The following is a 10,820-nucleotide window of genomic DNA, read 5'->3' on the forward strand; positions in this document are numbered from 1 at the left end:
CATGTCAGGGAGCTCCAATAGGAACAGAATATTTATCCTGTAAAGCAGTTGGACAACTGCATCTTCAAAACATTATCCAAAGCTACAATATGATGCTTACTAAACTTTTGGCTTCGGTTTTTAACCGTTTCCGAATTTTTTTAATACAAATTTGTATTCGCTTTAATATCTAAACAACCAAAAATCACACTTTTCATCAAATAACATTTATTTGATAGCTTAAAGTTAAGGGTGTTCTTAACCGTGGAATAACTGCTAAATTATTAGTCTAAAATATATAAAATTTTACATATTTAGAATGGCAAAGACTTGATGAATTCATCTGTGAGGTCAAATTTGGGCCAAAATTCTAATTTTTGGAGAAAATAATTGACCTACTGGTATTTGTGCTCATAATGACAATAGTGTTTGTAACATACAACTATTATTCATTTGAGTCACTAGTGTTTTTTCTTTCGTATTGCATAAAAATAGTGTTTGTAATATAGTTATTTCGTATAGATCTTTTCAAACTGAGTCATTCTGATAAAACCCGAAGCATAACAATAGTGTTTGTAAATAGTTATTTCGTATTGGATAACAATAGTGTTTGTAATATAATATAGTTATTACGTATTACATAGCAATAGTGTTTATAATATAGTTATTAAGTCTAAACTTCCAAGTTCCATTGGAGAGTTCGAAAGTGATTGCCAACCAAATAATTGTAAAATACTAATTACACCCAGGTGGAAACTCATTATTGTTAAATTCCAAATTTGATGGGCAGACACATACAGTAGTAAACCGGATTTTTTGATAACACTATGGTGGAACACATAATGTATAACGAAAAGCCGTATTATTTAATGAGCTTAGATACCAAACCGTTCCACTTACATTCGCAAATTGCGAAAAATATAATTAACACCAAACTTATAAAGATGTGCTTTTTTCATAGTAAAAATTAAAAAGAAATAATAATAATAATAATAATAATAATAATAATAATAATAATAATAATAATAATAATAATAATAATAATAATAATAATAATAATAATAATGATAATAATAATAATAATAATAATAACACTAATAATAATAATAATAATAATAATAATAATAATAATAATAATAATAATAATAATAATAATAATAATAATAATAATACCGAAGCCTATAGTCTTACCACAATACTGGGTGCGGTCCAAGAGTTGATCAAGTATATCTTTTTCCCAGTTATGTCGCATGGTAAGTGGCTGTGGATCATCGACAAACCACAGGTCACCTTTAAACTCGTCATCCCTTCTTCGGCAAGTTTTGGCATATACAGGAGCTACCACGCCTTGACAAAGACATATTTCGGCAAATGGTAGAGACCATCTCAAGGCACCACCTCTTGAAGGGTCTGGTCTTTTTTCCAGAACGCAAAGGTGGCTCTGCACCACAATCAGATGAGCTGTATCGAGGAAATTGAAGTACATTATATTTACTACATCAAGCAATGTTGTGAAATTATGTTGGCCAGTTTCATCTACAATAAAAATGAAAAGAACTGGATACACAAAATACACGAATCGAAGCAAACTGCGTGCGCGAATACAGGGAAGTGCATAAAAAAAAGTATTTTATTTAAAGTCTTTTAAAAATCTCACACAACAAGATTGAATTCTTGTCGAGTTCTGTCTACAAAGTGAGAGGATTTCGACTAAAATTGAGGTCGCTATTTCTAGTGATCAACTTGCAAGTAGGCATTTAAGAACAGATGAGCGATGCGGATATTAGAAATATGATACCGCACACAACAAGTTAACAGGCATCAGAAATCGTAATGATCGAGGTATTGATGACTGAAAATGTTCAATGAAATTTGGTACGATTGGAAAAATTGCAAGTTTATCAGATTGAGCGGAGGCTGGTAATAATAGTCCAACAATTTCGCGCGTTTTCCGTCGCTTCTCAGCGTTTTTTCGCTACAGAAATCGGGCGGGTTATTTTGTTGCGAAATACGCCTACAGAGCCATTCCATGTCAACTCCAGGGATGTGCACCGCAGCACCTCTTCAATTTTTTCTTTTTCTGTGTGGTGGTAGATATTGATGAGAAAGTAAAATCCTGAAAATTTGAGCTTCACACTCCATTTTGTTTTCCCGTGCTATCAATTTGAAATTTAGGGGGGTCAGCGTAAAAAATGTGTCGCAACGCGAAAGACGATGTTTGGAGGTCCATAAATGTATAAAAAGAACCCCCAACAACTTTGAAAAGTATGTATCATGGGGTACTTTTTTGTGTAGAATTCAAATCTGGCATCAGACAACTTGTGACTCCTTTACTTTAAAAGATATAGGGCCCTCAAAATGCAACTTCGTCCATCCAGGACCAACTTCGGGGGGTCAGAACTCCAAAAGTAAAAATATTTTTTGTCCATTTTTGCCAGTCACAGCCCTTTGGTAGGACATTACTCTTATCCCATATTGAGCCTATTAGAATACTTTTAGCTGAGATATTACCCATGCAAAACTCCAATTGTACAGTTTTTGTACATTTTGACCCCCCTGAAAACCAATGTCAGACAATTTGCACCACCATCAACTTCAGGTATGTTGAAAATATGTTCTTGGACAACATTTCTGAGAGATATTGGCTTTGGGACTCGATGACTTTGCTTTAAAAACATCAGTTAGGTTTGCCTACTCACATATATGTCATTCCAACCACATCAACAAAATGGGTTGGTTGGTCAGTGGTCATCCACTCAAATTTTGCTGAAAATCATTTCTATCATACCTCTATGAGCATAATGAACACATGGAAAAAAATGAATGCTCAACTCCAAGCGGTTTTGGAGATATGGCTTGTCAAAATTTGGCCCAGGCCCCCACTTTTTGCTATCTCAAGTTGCGTCGTTGAATTAGTAGCGTTTTGGAACACTCATATTTTGACTTTGCGAAAAAGATATTAAGCTGAAAAGTATCACCTAGGGTGACTTTTACCCAGAGAAGCAGAATCTTGACTCAGAAACATTGTATCTAATCTACTGAAGAAGTTATGGGTCTCTCAAAACCTCTTTTTGACAAATAAAATTTTGACAAAACGAAACAAGGTTTTGAGTATAATATATAAGATGCACTATTTCTGAGACCAGATTCTGTTTCTCTGGGTAAAAGTCACCCCAGTTAGTATTCTAATAGGCTCAATATGGGATAAGAGTAATGTCCTACCAAAGGGCTCTGACTGGCAAAAAAATGGACAATAAAATTATTTTTACTTTTGGAGTTCTGACCCCCCGAAGTTGGTCCTGGATGGACGAAGTTGCATTTTGAGGGCCCTATATCTTTTAAAGTAAAGGATTCATAAGTTTTCTGATGCCAGATTTGAATTCTATATAACAAAGTACCCCAGGATATATACTTTTCAAAGTTGTTGGGGGTTCCCTTTATACATTTATGGCCCTCCAAATATCGTCTTTCGCGTTGCGACACATTTTTTACGCTGACCCCCCTAAATTTCAAATTGATGCCACGGGAAAACGAAATGAAGTATGAAGCTCAAATTTTCAGGATTTTGCTTTCTCATCAATATCTACCACCACACAGAAAAAGAAAAAAATTGAAGAGGTGCTGCGGTGCACATTCCTGGAGTTGACATGGAATGGCTCTACAACGTTTTTAGCCAAGAATCGAAAATCACAGCCGAGAACTGATGAAAATTGAAGCGGAAAAAAATGTTAACGAGACGTTATTTAGACCTACGTATTGACACAATATTTTGGAAAAATGTTTGCCAAAAAATATATTTCACAATAACATTTTGAAGTTTTTCATATAAAACGTTTTCATGACTTTTATATATTACCCGACATTTAAATGTTATTAAAACGTTCTGACCTAATCAAAACATGTTTAAACAACATTTCTATACGTGCTGGGTACTGGCCATAAGATGTTTCACTCGCGCGGTTATATCAATTTGGAAAACACGTTTGGAAGCTATAAAGCGTTTCATTTTGTATTAATCATAGTTGATATCGACAAGTTGATATCGACAAGGTTGATTTTCAAAGTAGTATTTATATAGGAGTTTATATTGCTCATCCTATTCGCTTTACAGCAATCATACAATATGCAGTGATATGTGCCTTGGGTCTCTATCCAAAATTTATGAGGATAAGTTTGACAGTTATAGTTGTACCCTCTTTCAATGATAATTCCTGTCCACCGTAATCATAGTAATTCTTCTTTAATTTCAAAACGATGAGAACGTAAGGTAGCAGTGCCATGCATTAATTTGTATTCAACATGTCAAACTCAACCCTCTTTCCGCATCACTATTCATGCTATTGTTCGATGTTGCCATGGGGTCGGTCTCGTAATGGAAATAAATTATTGGTTATTGTCAATTTCCTAAATTGAACGCTGTTCTACATGATTAATACCTGATGTCTTCATCTGATTGCTTTCTGACAATGTATTTATGTTATACTCGGCTTTTGATTAATACATTACGCCTGGAAATACATTAAACCATACAGGTTCAGTGGCTCCGGAATCGGGGGGGGCTATGGAAAAGTACCATTGCCCCTCCCCTCTCCATAATGTGAGCAAGGCGCCATTGGGCCCCAATATTTAAAATCTTACGTAGCCTTTGAGGTTGTATCAAAAAGCTTCCAAGGACAAGGCTGCCACATCAATATGCAACATATGAGTTACCTTTATTCATAGACTCTAAATATATCTTGTAAACATCGCATCGAAATAGGTCATGTTCAAAATAGGCTCTATATTGGGGTTGATATGTATTGTTATATTTTGGCAATAACAAAGCATTCTAGGCAGAGCAAACTATTCCTTAATTAACTTATTATTTACATGGCGAACAATTTAAGAACATGTTCGTTGAAACCGGGGCAATTATTTTGACCAATGTGTGGCCAAAGAAAGACCACTCGCCCGCTTTGACCTTTTTGCTTCTAAATCAAGAACTGTATGTGGCAGATAAGTCAAACTATACTTTTTCTGATATACTTTGGGGTGGTTTTTGACCAAATCTGAGCAATTTTGAAAGTTAAAGCCATATTGTAACATTTCCTCTCCCTACATTATGAAATCACTTAAGTTTTTTCCTTACGGATCAAAATGATCACCATAATGTTGTACCGGAGCCCATAATTGGCCCCACAGATCACACCCAACGGGACCGCACACCTTAAAAAGACCACAACCTCCACATTATAATGTAGACCCACCCAGAGACCTTTACTTTATTGTTGTAAAGTGCAATCAATTTATAGCAATTATTTCTAATGCCCTGTGTTAATTTTTTCCTTATCTCCATTCCACAATTTTTCCTTGTCTCCACAAGTTAAAGTATCTCCATAAGGTTGTTCCAACACCCATAATTGGCTCGGCATTAGGTTTAGGACCCTTTAACTATACAAGGGGGCAATATAGCAGTAAACCTCCGCTGATGAGCTTTACATACCAGAACCGGTGTGATTCCATATAGGGTACCAGTGAAAAATTGTTTGAAATACAACATGCATTTAATATCGGAATACGTGATGGTTTCACGAATAAATGGGACACGATGTGTCGGACATGAAAAAATTGTGATGGCATGGTTTTTGTTTTGATATACATGAACAAATTACAAAGTATATGGTTATTATTCTGCGATCCTTGGTGAAAAAAGGAAAAAAAATCATGAAAGTTTGAAAGTGCCGAGTAATCTTTTTTATATATTAAAATCTAGTCACTTAGACATTAAACTTAAAACTGCTAACCTCGAATCCGTAATAGTTGTTTTATACTACATGTAGTATGCTTTAAAGGTAAAATCATCACTTCACCATGTCGGAGACCATATTGGCAACGATAGCTTTGAGCTGAATTCTTGTTCAAATGCAAAACATTTTGCGTTTGAATAGATAATGTTATTTTGGGGATTGATAAGACCTCCGTAAGTTTCTTACCCTCAGGTAAGCATGGTATAAAGTGTTTCAATGATAAGAATTTGAGCCACAGATAATTATACCTACATGTACGCAAAGGAGCAATTACTGTACAATCTCTGTTTAAAAAAGTAATTTTGCCTCAAACAACGCCTAGAAATGGCTTAGTTCGCTTAATAAATTCAAAATTGTCTAGACTCTTGGACGGGTTCCGAAACATGCCCATTGCGTTATGATTGTGTTCTAAGATCTAATTTGCGGCCCGAATAATTTTTCATAAGATTTTTGAATTCATCTGATTCATGTTGTATTTTGAAATATTTTATCTGTCAAGTTGGCATGACTATGTAAAGAAAAAACATAAGTTACATTGAACACGTGAATTAAGTTTGATGATTTCACTGAAGAAACAAAATTATTTTAGTGACGACTTTCTTTACATATAATTATTGTTTTATCCTTCTGTTTATTTGTTTGTTGTTCAATAATGCTTACCTGTCAAAGCCGCTAATACGAATTTTGTTGCCTTAGACATGTTGAAGACAATTTGGTATCTATGAGTCATTTTCAAGTACAATGTAAGTCATCTTCAAGTCCCGTTAATTCCAAGTTAATGCATTTGATTTCTGGACATGATGTACACATCCTCCTCGCTGGCAGGCAAGGAGGAAACTCATAACTACATGTAGTGCTCCATCCAAACACATCACTATAACAGCGTCGTCTGTTACCATAGTGACACAGGGGACCAGTACTGGTGATCAGTTATTATTATGTCGGGAAAAACTCGGGTATATTAAAGAAATTAAGGTTTTGACTAATTTTGCACCTTATAATTTAGCAATTATTTTACACTAGATTTTGAATGTTCTTAATATTATAAGGTTCGCCTACTTTTGATCAATTAAGGCAATTGAGTTATAGAAATATTGCCCGGTATATTGAAAATGAAAATATACAGTGACAAAATAGTATGACATTGGCAGAATATGGAAGCTGGTATCCAATGTTCCAATGATTAGAATCTAGGTTCAGCTTGAATTGATCTCATTGTTTAGATGCCAATAAATGATTTATTGGCATCTAAACAATGAGATCAATTCAAGCTGAACCTAGATTAATGACGAAGACAAATGTATGGAACATTTATACCCTGGATGCCATGCGTTTCCAACACAACGTCAATGTGTTTATCGTAATTATCGCTATCAGCACTATCAAGGCTTTTAGATCCCTCATTAAATATTCAATTTAATTTCGATTTGATATAAACAGGAACCAATTCAACACGATTAAAGCTTATTGCTGTTTCATAGTATACTTTTCTATCTGATATCAGGGTGATCACATACAGGGTTGTCCAAAAAGAACTTTACCTAATTTTAAAGGTTCATTTATCGGAGTTTGGAACCGTCATTCACAATATTGTTACATTATCCGCTGAGTGCACCAAATCCGCGTAACTTACTAGTTTAGTAGCTTACTTCTTTAGTAACTACTCTGCAACTGCCGCGTATCTTACTAAACTAGTATTTTTGGGACTTGCGCTGAAGCGTATCTGGCGAGTAACTACTTCTTTAGTATCTTCATTAATGGAGCAGTAAATCACAATCAGCACCTTTAATATCACGTTTTTAACCACGCGGTCAATTGTTATTTAATTTCAACAATAGGCAGTGTTATGTCACTAAATACCCCGGTACAAACAAAATACCATATCAGTGTATTTAGCGTACTTTGTAGTAGTAGGCCTATAGGTTTATGATTATGATATCTATTTTGTCACACCATGACAGAAGGGTAACACGCCGGGGGTGGGGGACTCAGCAGTGTAGTTTTTGTACAAATCCTTTCGGGGTCAAAGTAGTTTACGTGTTCAGTCGCGTATCAGGGTCAGTTGTAGGAGGGGGATAGAAAAAAAATTGGTGGGTATGTGTTATTGTGATAATTGCTCATTTCAATTGTAAGCCTACACCATTTTAGCCCAAAATTAAGGTGATATTTTGTGTTTTCTATGCCAAAATTCATTTATTTTGCCCAAATAGGCCTAAGGGTAAAATTGTGTGTTTACAGGGCCATTTTCAATTTTACACTGGGGGTAAGGGGGTGAAATTTTTAGGGGGTTGGTTTTAGGGTGTTAACATTTTCTTTATGAAGTTGGTTTTAGGGTTGGAATTTTCTTGGGGGGGGTTAGCAAACTAACCCCCGCAAAGACCACCTTGGTGCTCAGTTCAATTGACCGTATGTCATAGATAATAAGCCGGCCTCATATGGGTCTCATATTGGGGCTTCTTGTATAATAATGGCTCCCCAATTTTAGAATGAAGGTTTGTATTTTTCTAAAACATCACAAAAAGCGCAAGTTTTTTAAAAATAATATTTGGTAACAATGTCGCAAAATTGTTTTCTATTTGGGCAAAATATCTGACAATCGTGGGCCTACTCAATTCAAACATTAACCAGATGGTATGCCCCAGGGGTAAGATGGGGAAGGGTATATAGCGTTTTTTGATAGTGTGTAATTTTGCAGCCCTGCAACCAGGCGAACCGGGAATGGAATAAACAACAGGATAGACGGGCATATAATTCCTCAAGGGTCAGGAAATATACTTAAAATAAATCCCATCCAGGGCCAGTCGGATTGGGATATAGCATATGGATCTGCCGTTATCAGAAGAGATTATCATGAGGAAAGAATTAATTTCTGTGATTGTATCCAGCCGTGTGAAGGGAATATTTATTTGGCACAAAACTTGCAATTATTCCTAATTCCTGAAGCTTGGAGAGATCCTGAAATAAGATAATTTATATGTAGGCCTATAATATAGGCTATATTACTAGAGATAGAAGATATCTTGAGTTTTGAAAACATGTTTCAAAACATGAAAATATTTACATAGATTCGAATTATTACTCAGTGTAGTATATATAGAGTACAATTGGGGACCGTTCACAAACACTTGTTAGGGGCCCTTAAATATTTTGACCCTGAAAAAAATGACCACAAATTTTCCTGGGAAAATTGAGTTTATATGCTTTTCTATGGGGTTGACCCATAATTTTCATGTCAAAAAGGGGGCCCTGAAATTTTTGAGATCTCAAAAGGGCCCCCCGAAAAATTTTCGCAATGAAATTGTTTGCATCAGGCCCCCCTAACAAGTGTTTGTGAACGGTCCATTGTCATAATTTTGCATAAAATAAACGCATAAAGTAATGGGACTTTGACTCTATTGTGAAATTTAAACGGTAGGCCTACTATAATTATGCTATCTACTGAAGATACAAATGGAATCCAACACGCATTCGCTAATCACTATATTATGTGACACGTCACAGGGAATGAATATTGATTGATTGATTGATTGATTGATTGATTGATTGATTGACTGATTGATTGATTGATTGAAGAGCGGTTATACTAATTATCGATGATCACCCCCTTCTATATTGTCTTGTTCTCCCTTCCAGAATAAATGTTCCGTCCGTAGGCCTACACGAAAGGTTTGCGGTGCCGCATACGAGACGCTCCACACGCAGAATACACTCTAATGCAAAATATCTTATTATTTACTTTCAAAATCGCATCAATATCAATGATTTTCTCCTCTATCTATGAATTAATTTGCTTACTCGCTAACTTACTCCTCCAACGATGAAGAGTACGTTGCCGAGTAAATAACAATAGCTGCGGCGTAACTTTACTAGTTTAGTAACTTACGCACATTTGGAAGTCACGAAATTCTGAGATACACGCCAACTTACTCCGCAAAAGATGAAGAGTAAGTTGCCGAGTACATAACAATAGAACTTACTAGTCTAGTAACTTACGCCGATTTGGAAGTCTCAAAATGCGAGATACTCGCCAACTTACTAAACTAGTAGCTTACTCCGAAGTTACGCGGATTTGGTGCACTCAGCGGTATGTTAAATACGTACCGTATCTTTCCCAGAATACGTGGTGGGAAAAGAAGCAAACAAAAGAAACAAACTGGTGCTAGTTTTAAGTAAGAGGTTATTATAGAATACTAGCCAACCAATAGCTACTTCTGATGAAAACTGATTTTGAGAGCCATAATCTACGACTCTTTTTTGGCCGAATTAGGTGTCCCTTAAAAGCAAGAATTCATCCAATTTTAAATGTCTAGTGTTGTTTGATTTCTTGTATGGAAAAGTGGTTCTTTTAAGGGGCCTCGTACCCTTAGTAGGTTCCAACGGGAGTACCCAGGGCATTGGCTGCTTAATTAAGTGTTAAGACTGCATGTTTTTGTTCTGTATGTGTACCAGAAAAACCCGATACATTTATTTTATGACACAAGACATGCAAATTAAGATGAGACATTTTGACACCACAAACGGGAGCTTATTTGAGCTTTATTTTCTCTTGTGAAGTAATATTGAACAATACAAGATTTTTTACAAATACCAGTTTAATTCATTTGCATTTTCTTTGACTGTTTAACCATGTTAACATGTTGATCAAAACTATACATGATTTCTATTATGTCGAATTTATTATATGGTTATGATGAACTGATTACAAATATTAAACATTTACCGAGGACTTTAAAACATGACCCAACACATTGTCTGCCTTTGTAGAATTGAAGAATGTAATGTTCGTATCATGATGCAGTCATGTCTACAGTAGAATTCATCTCGACCTTTGCAGGCCTTAACCCCATTAAAAGCTATTAAACCAAGATAACACTCATTGAAACAGCTCAACTGATTAAATCGGATCTTCTCTGGTTGTGCACAAGTGACTGTTTTCATGTGCGATATTGCAATAAAGCTAGAATTCATAGCTTCAGTTGGGTAACCGATTATAAAGGAAACGAAAGGAAACAATGTTATGTGTCTTTGTTCNCGAAATCAGACAATGGCGTGCTT

The sequence above is a fragment of the Amphiura filiformis genome, chromosome 11 (genome assembly GCF_039555335.1).
Source record: "Amphiura filiformis chromosome 11, Afil_fr2py, whole genome shotgun sequence".
NCBI classification, from domain to species: Eukaryota; Metazoa; Echinodermata; class Ophiuroidea; order Amphilepidida; family Amphiuridae; genus Amphiura; species Amphiura filiformis.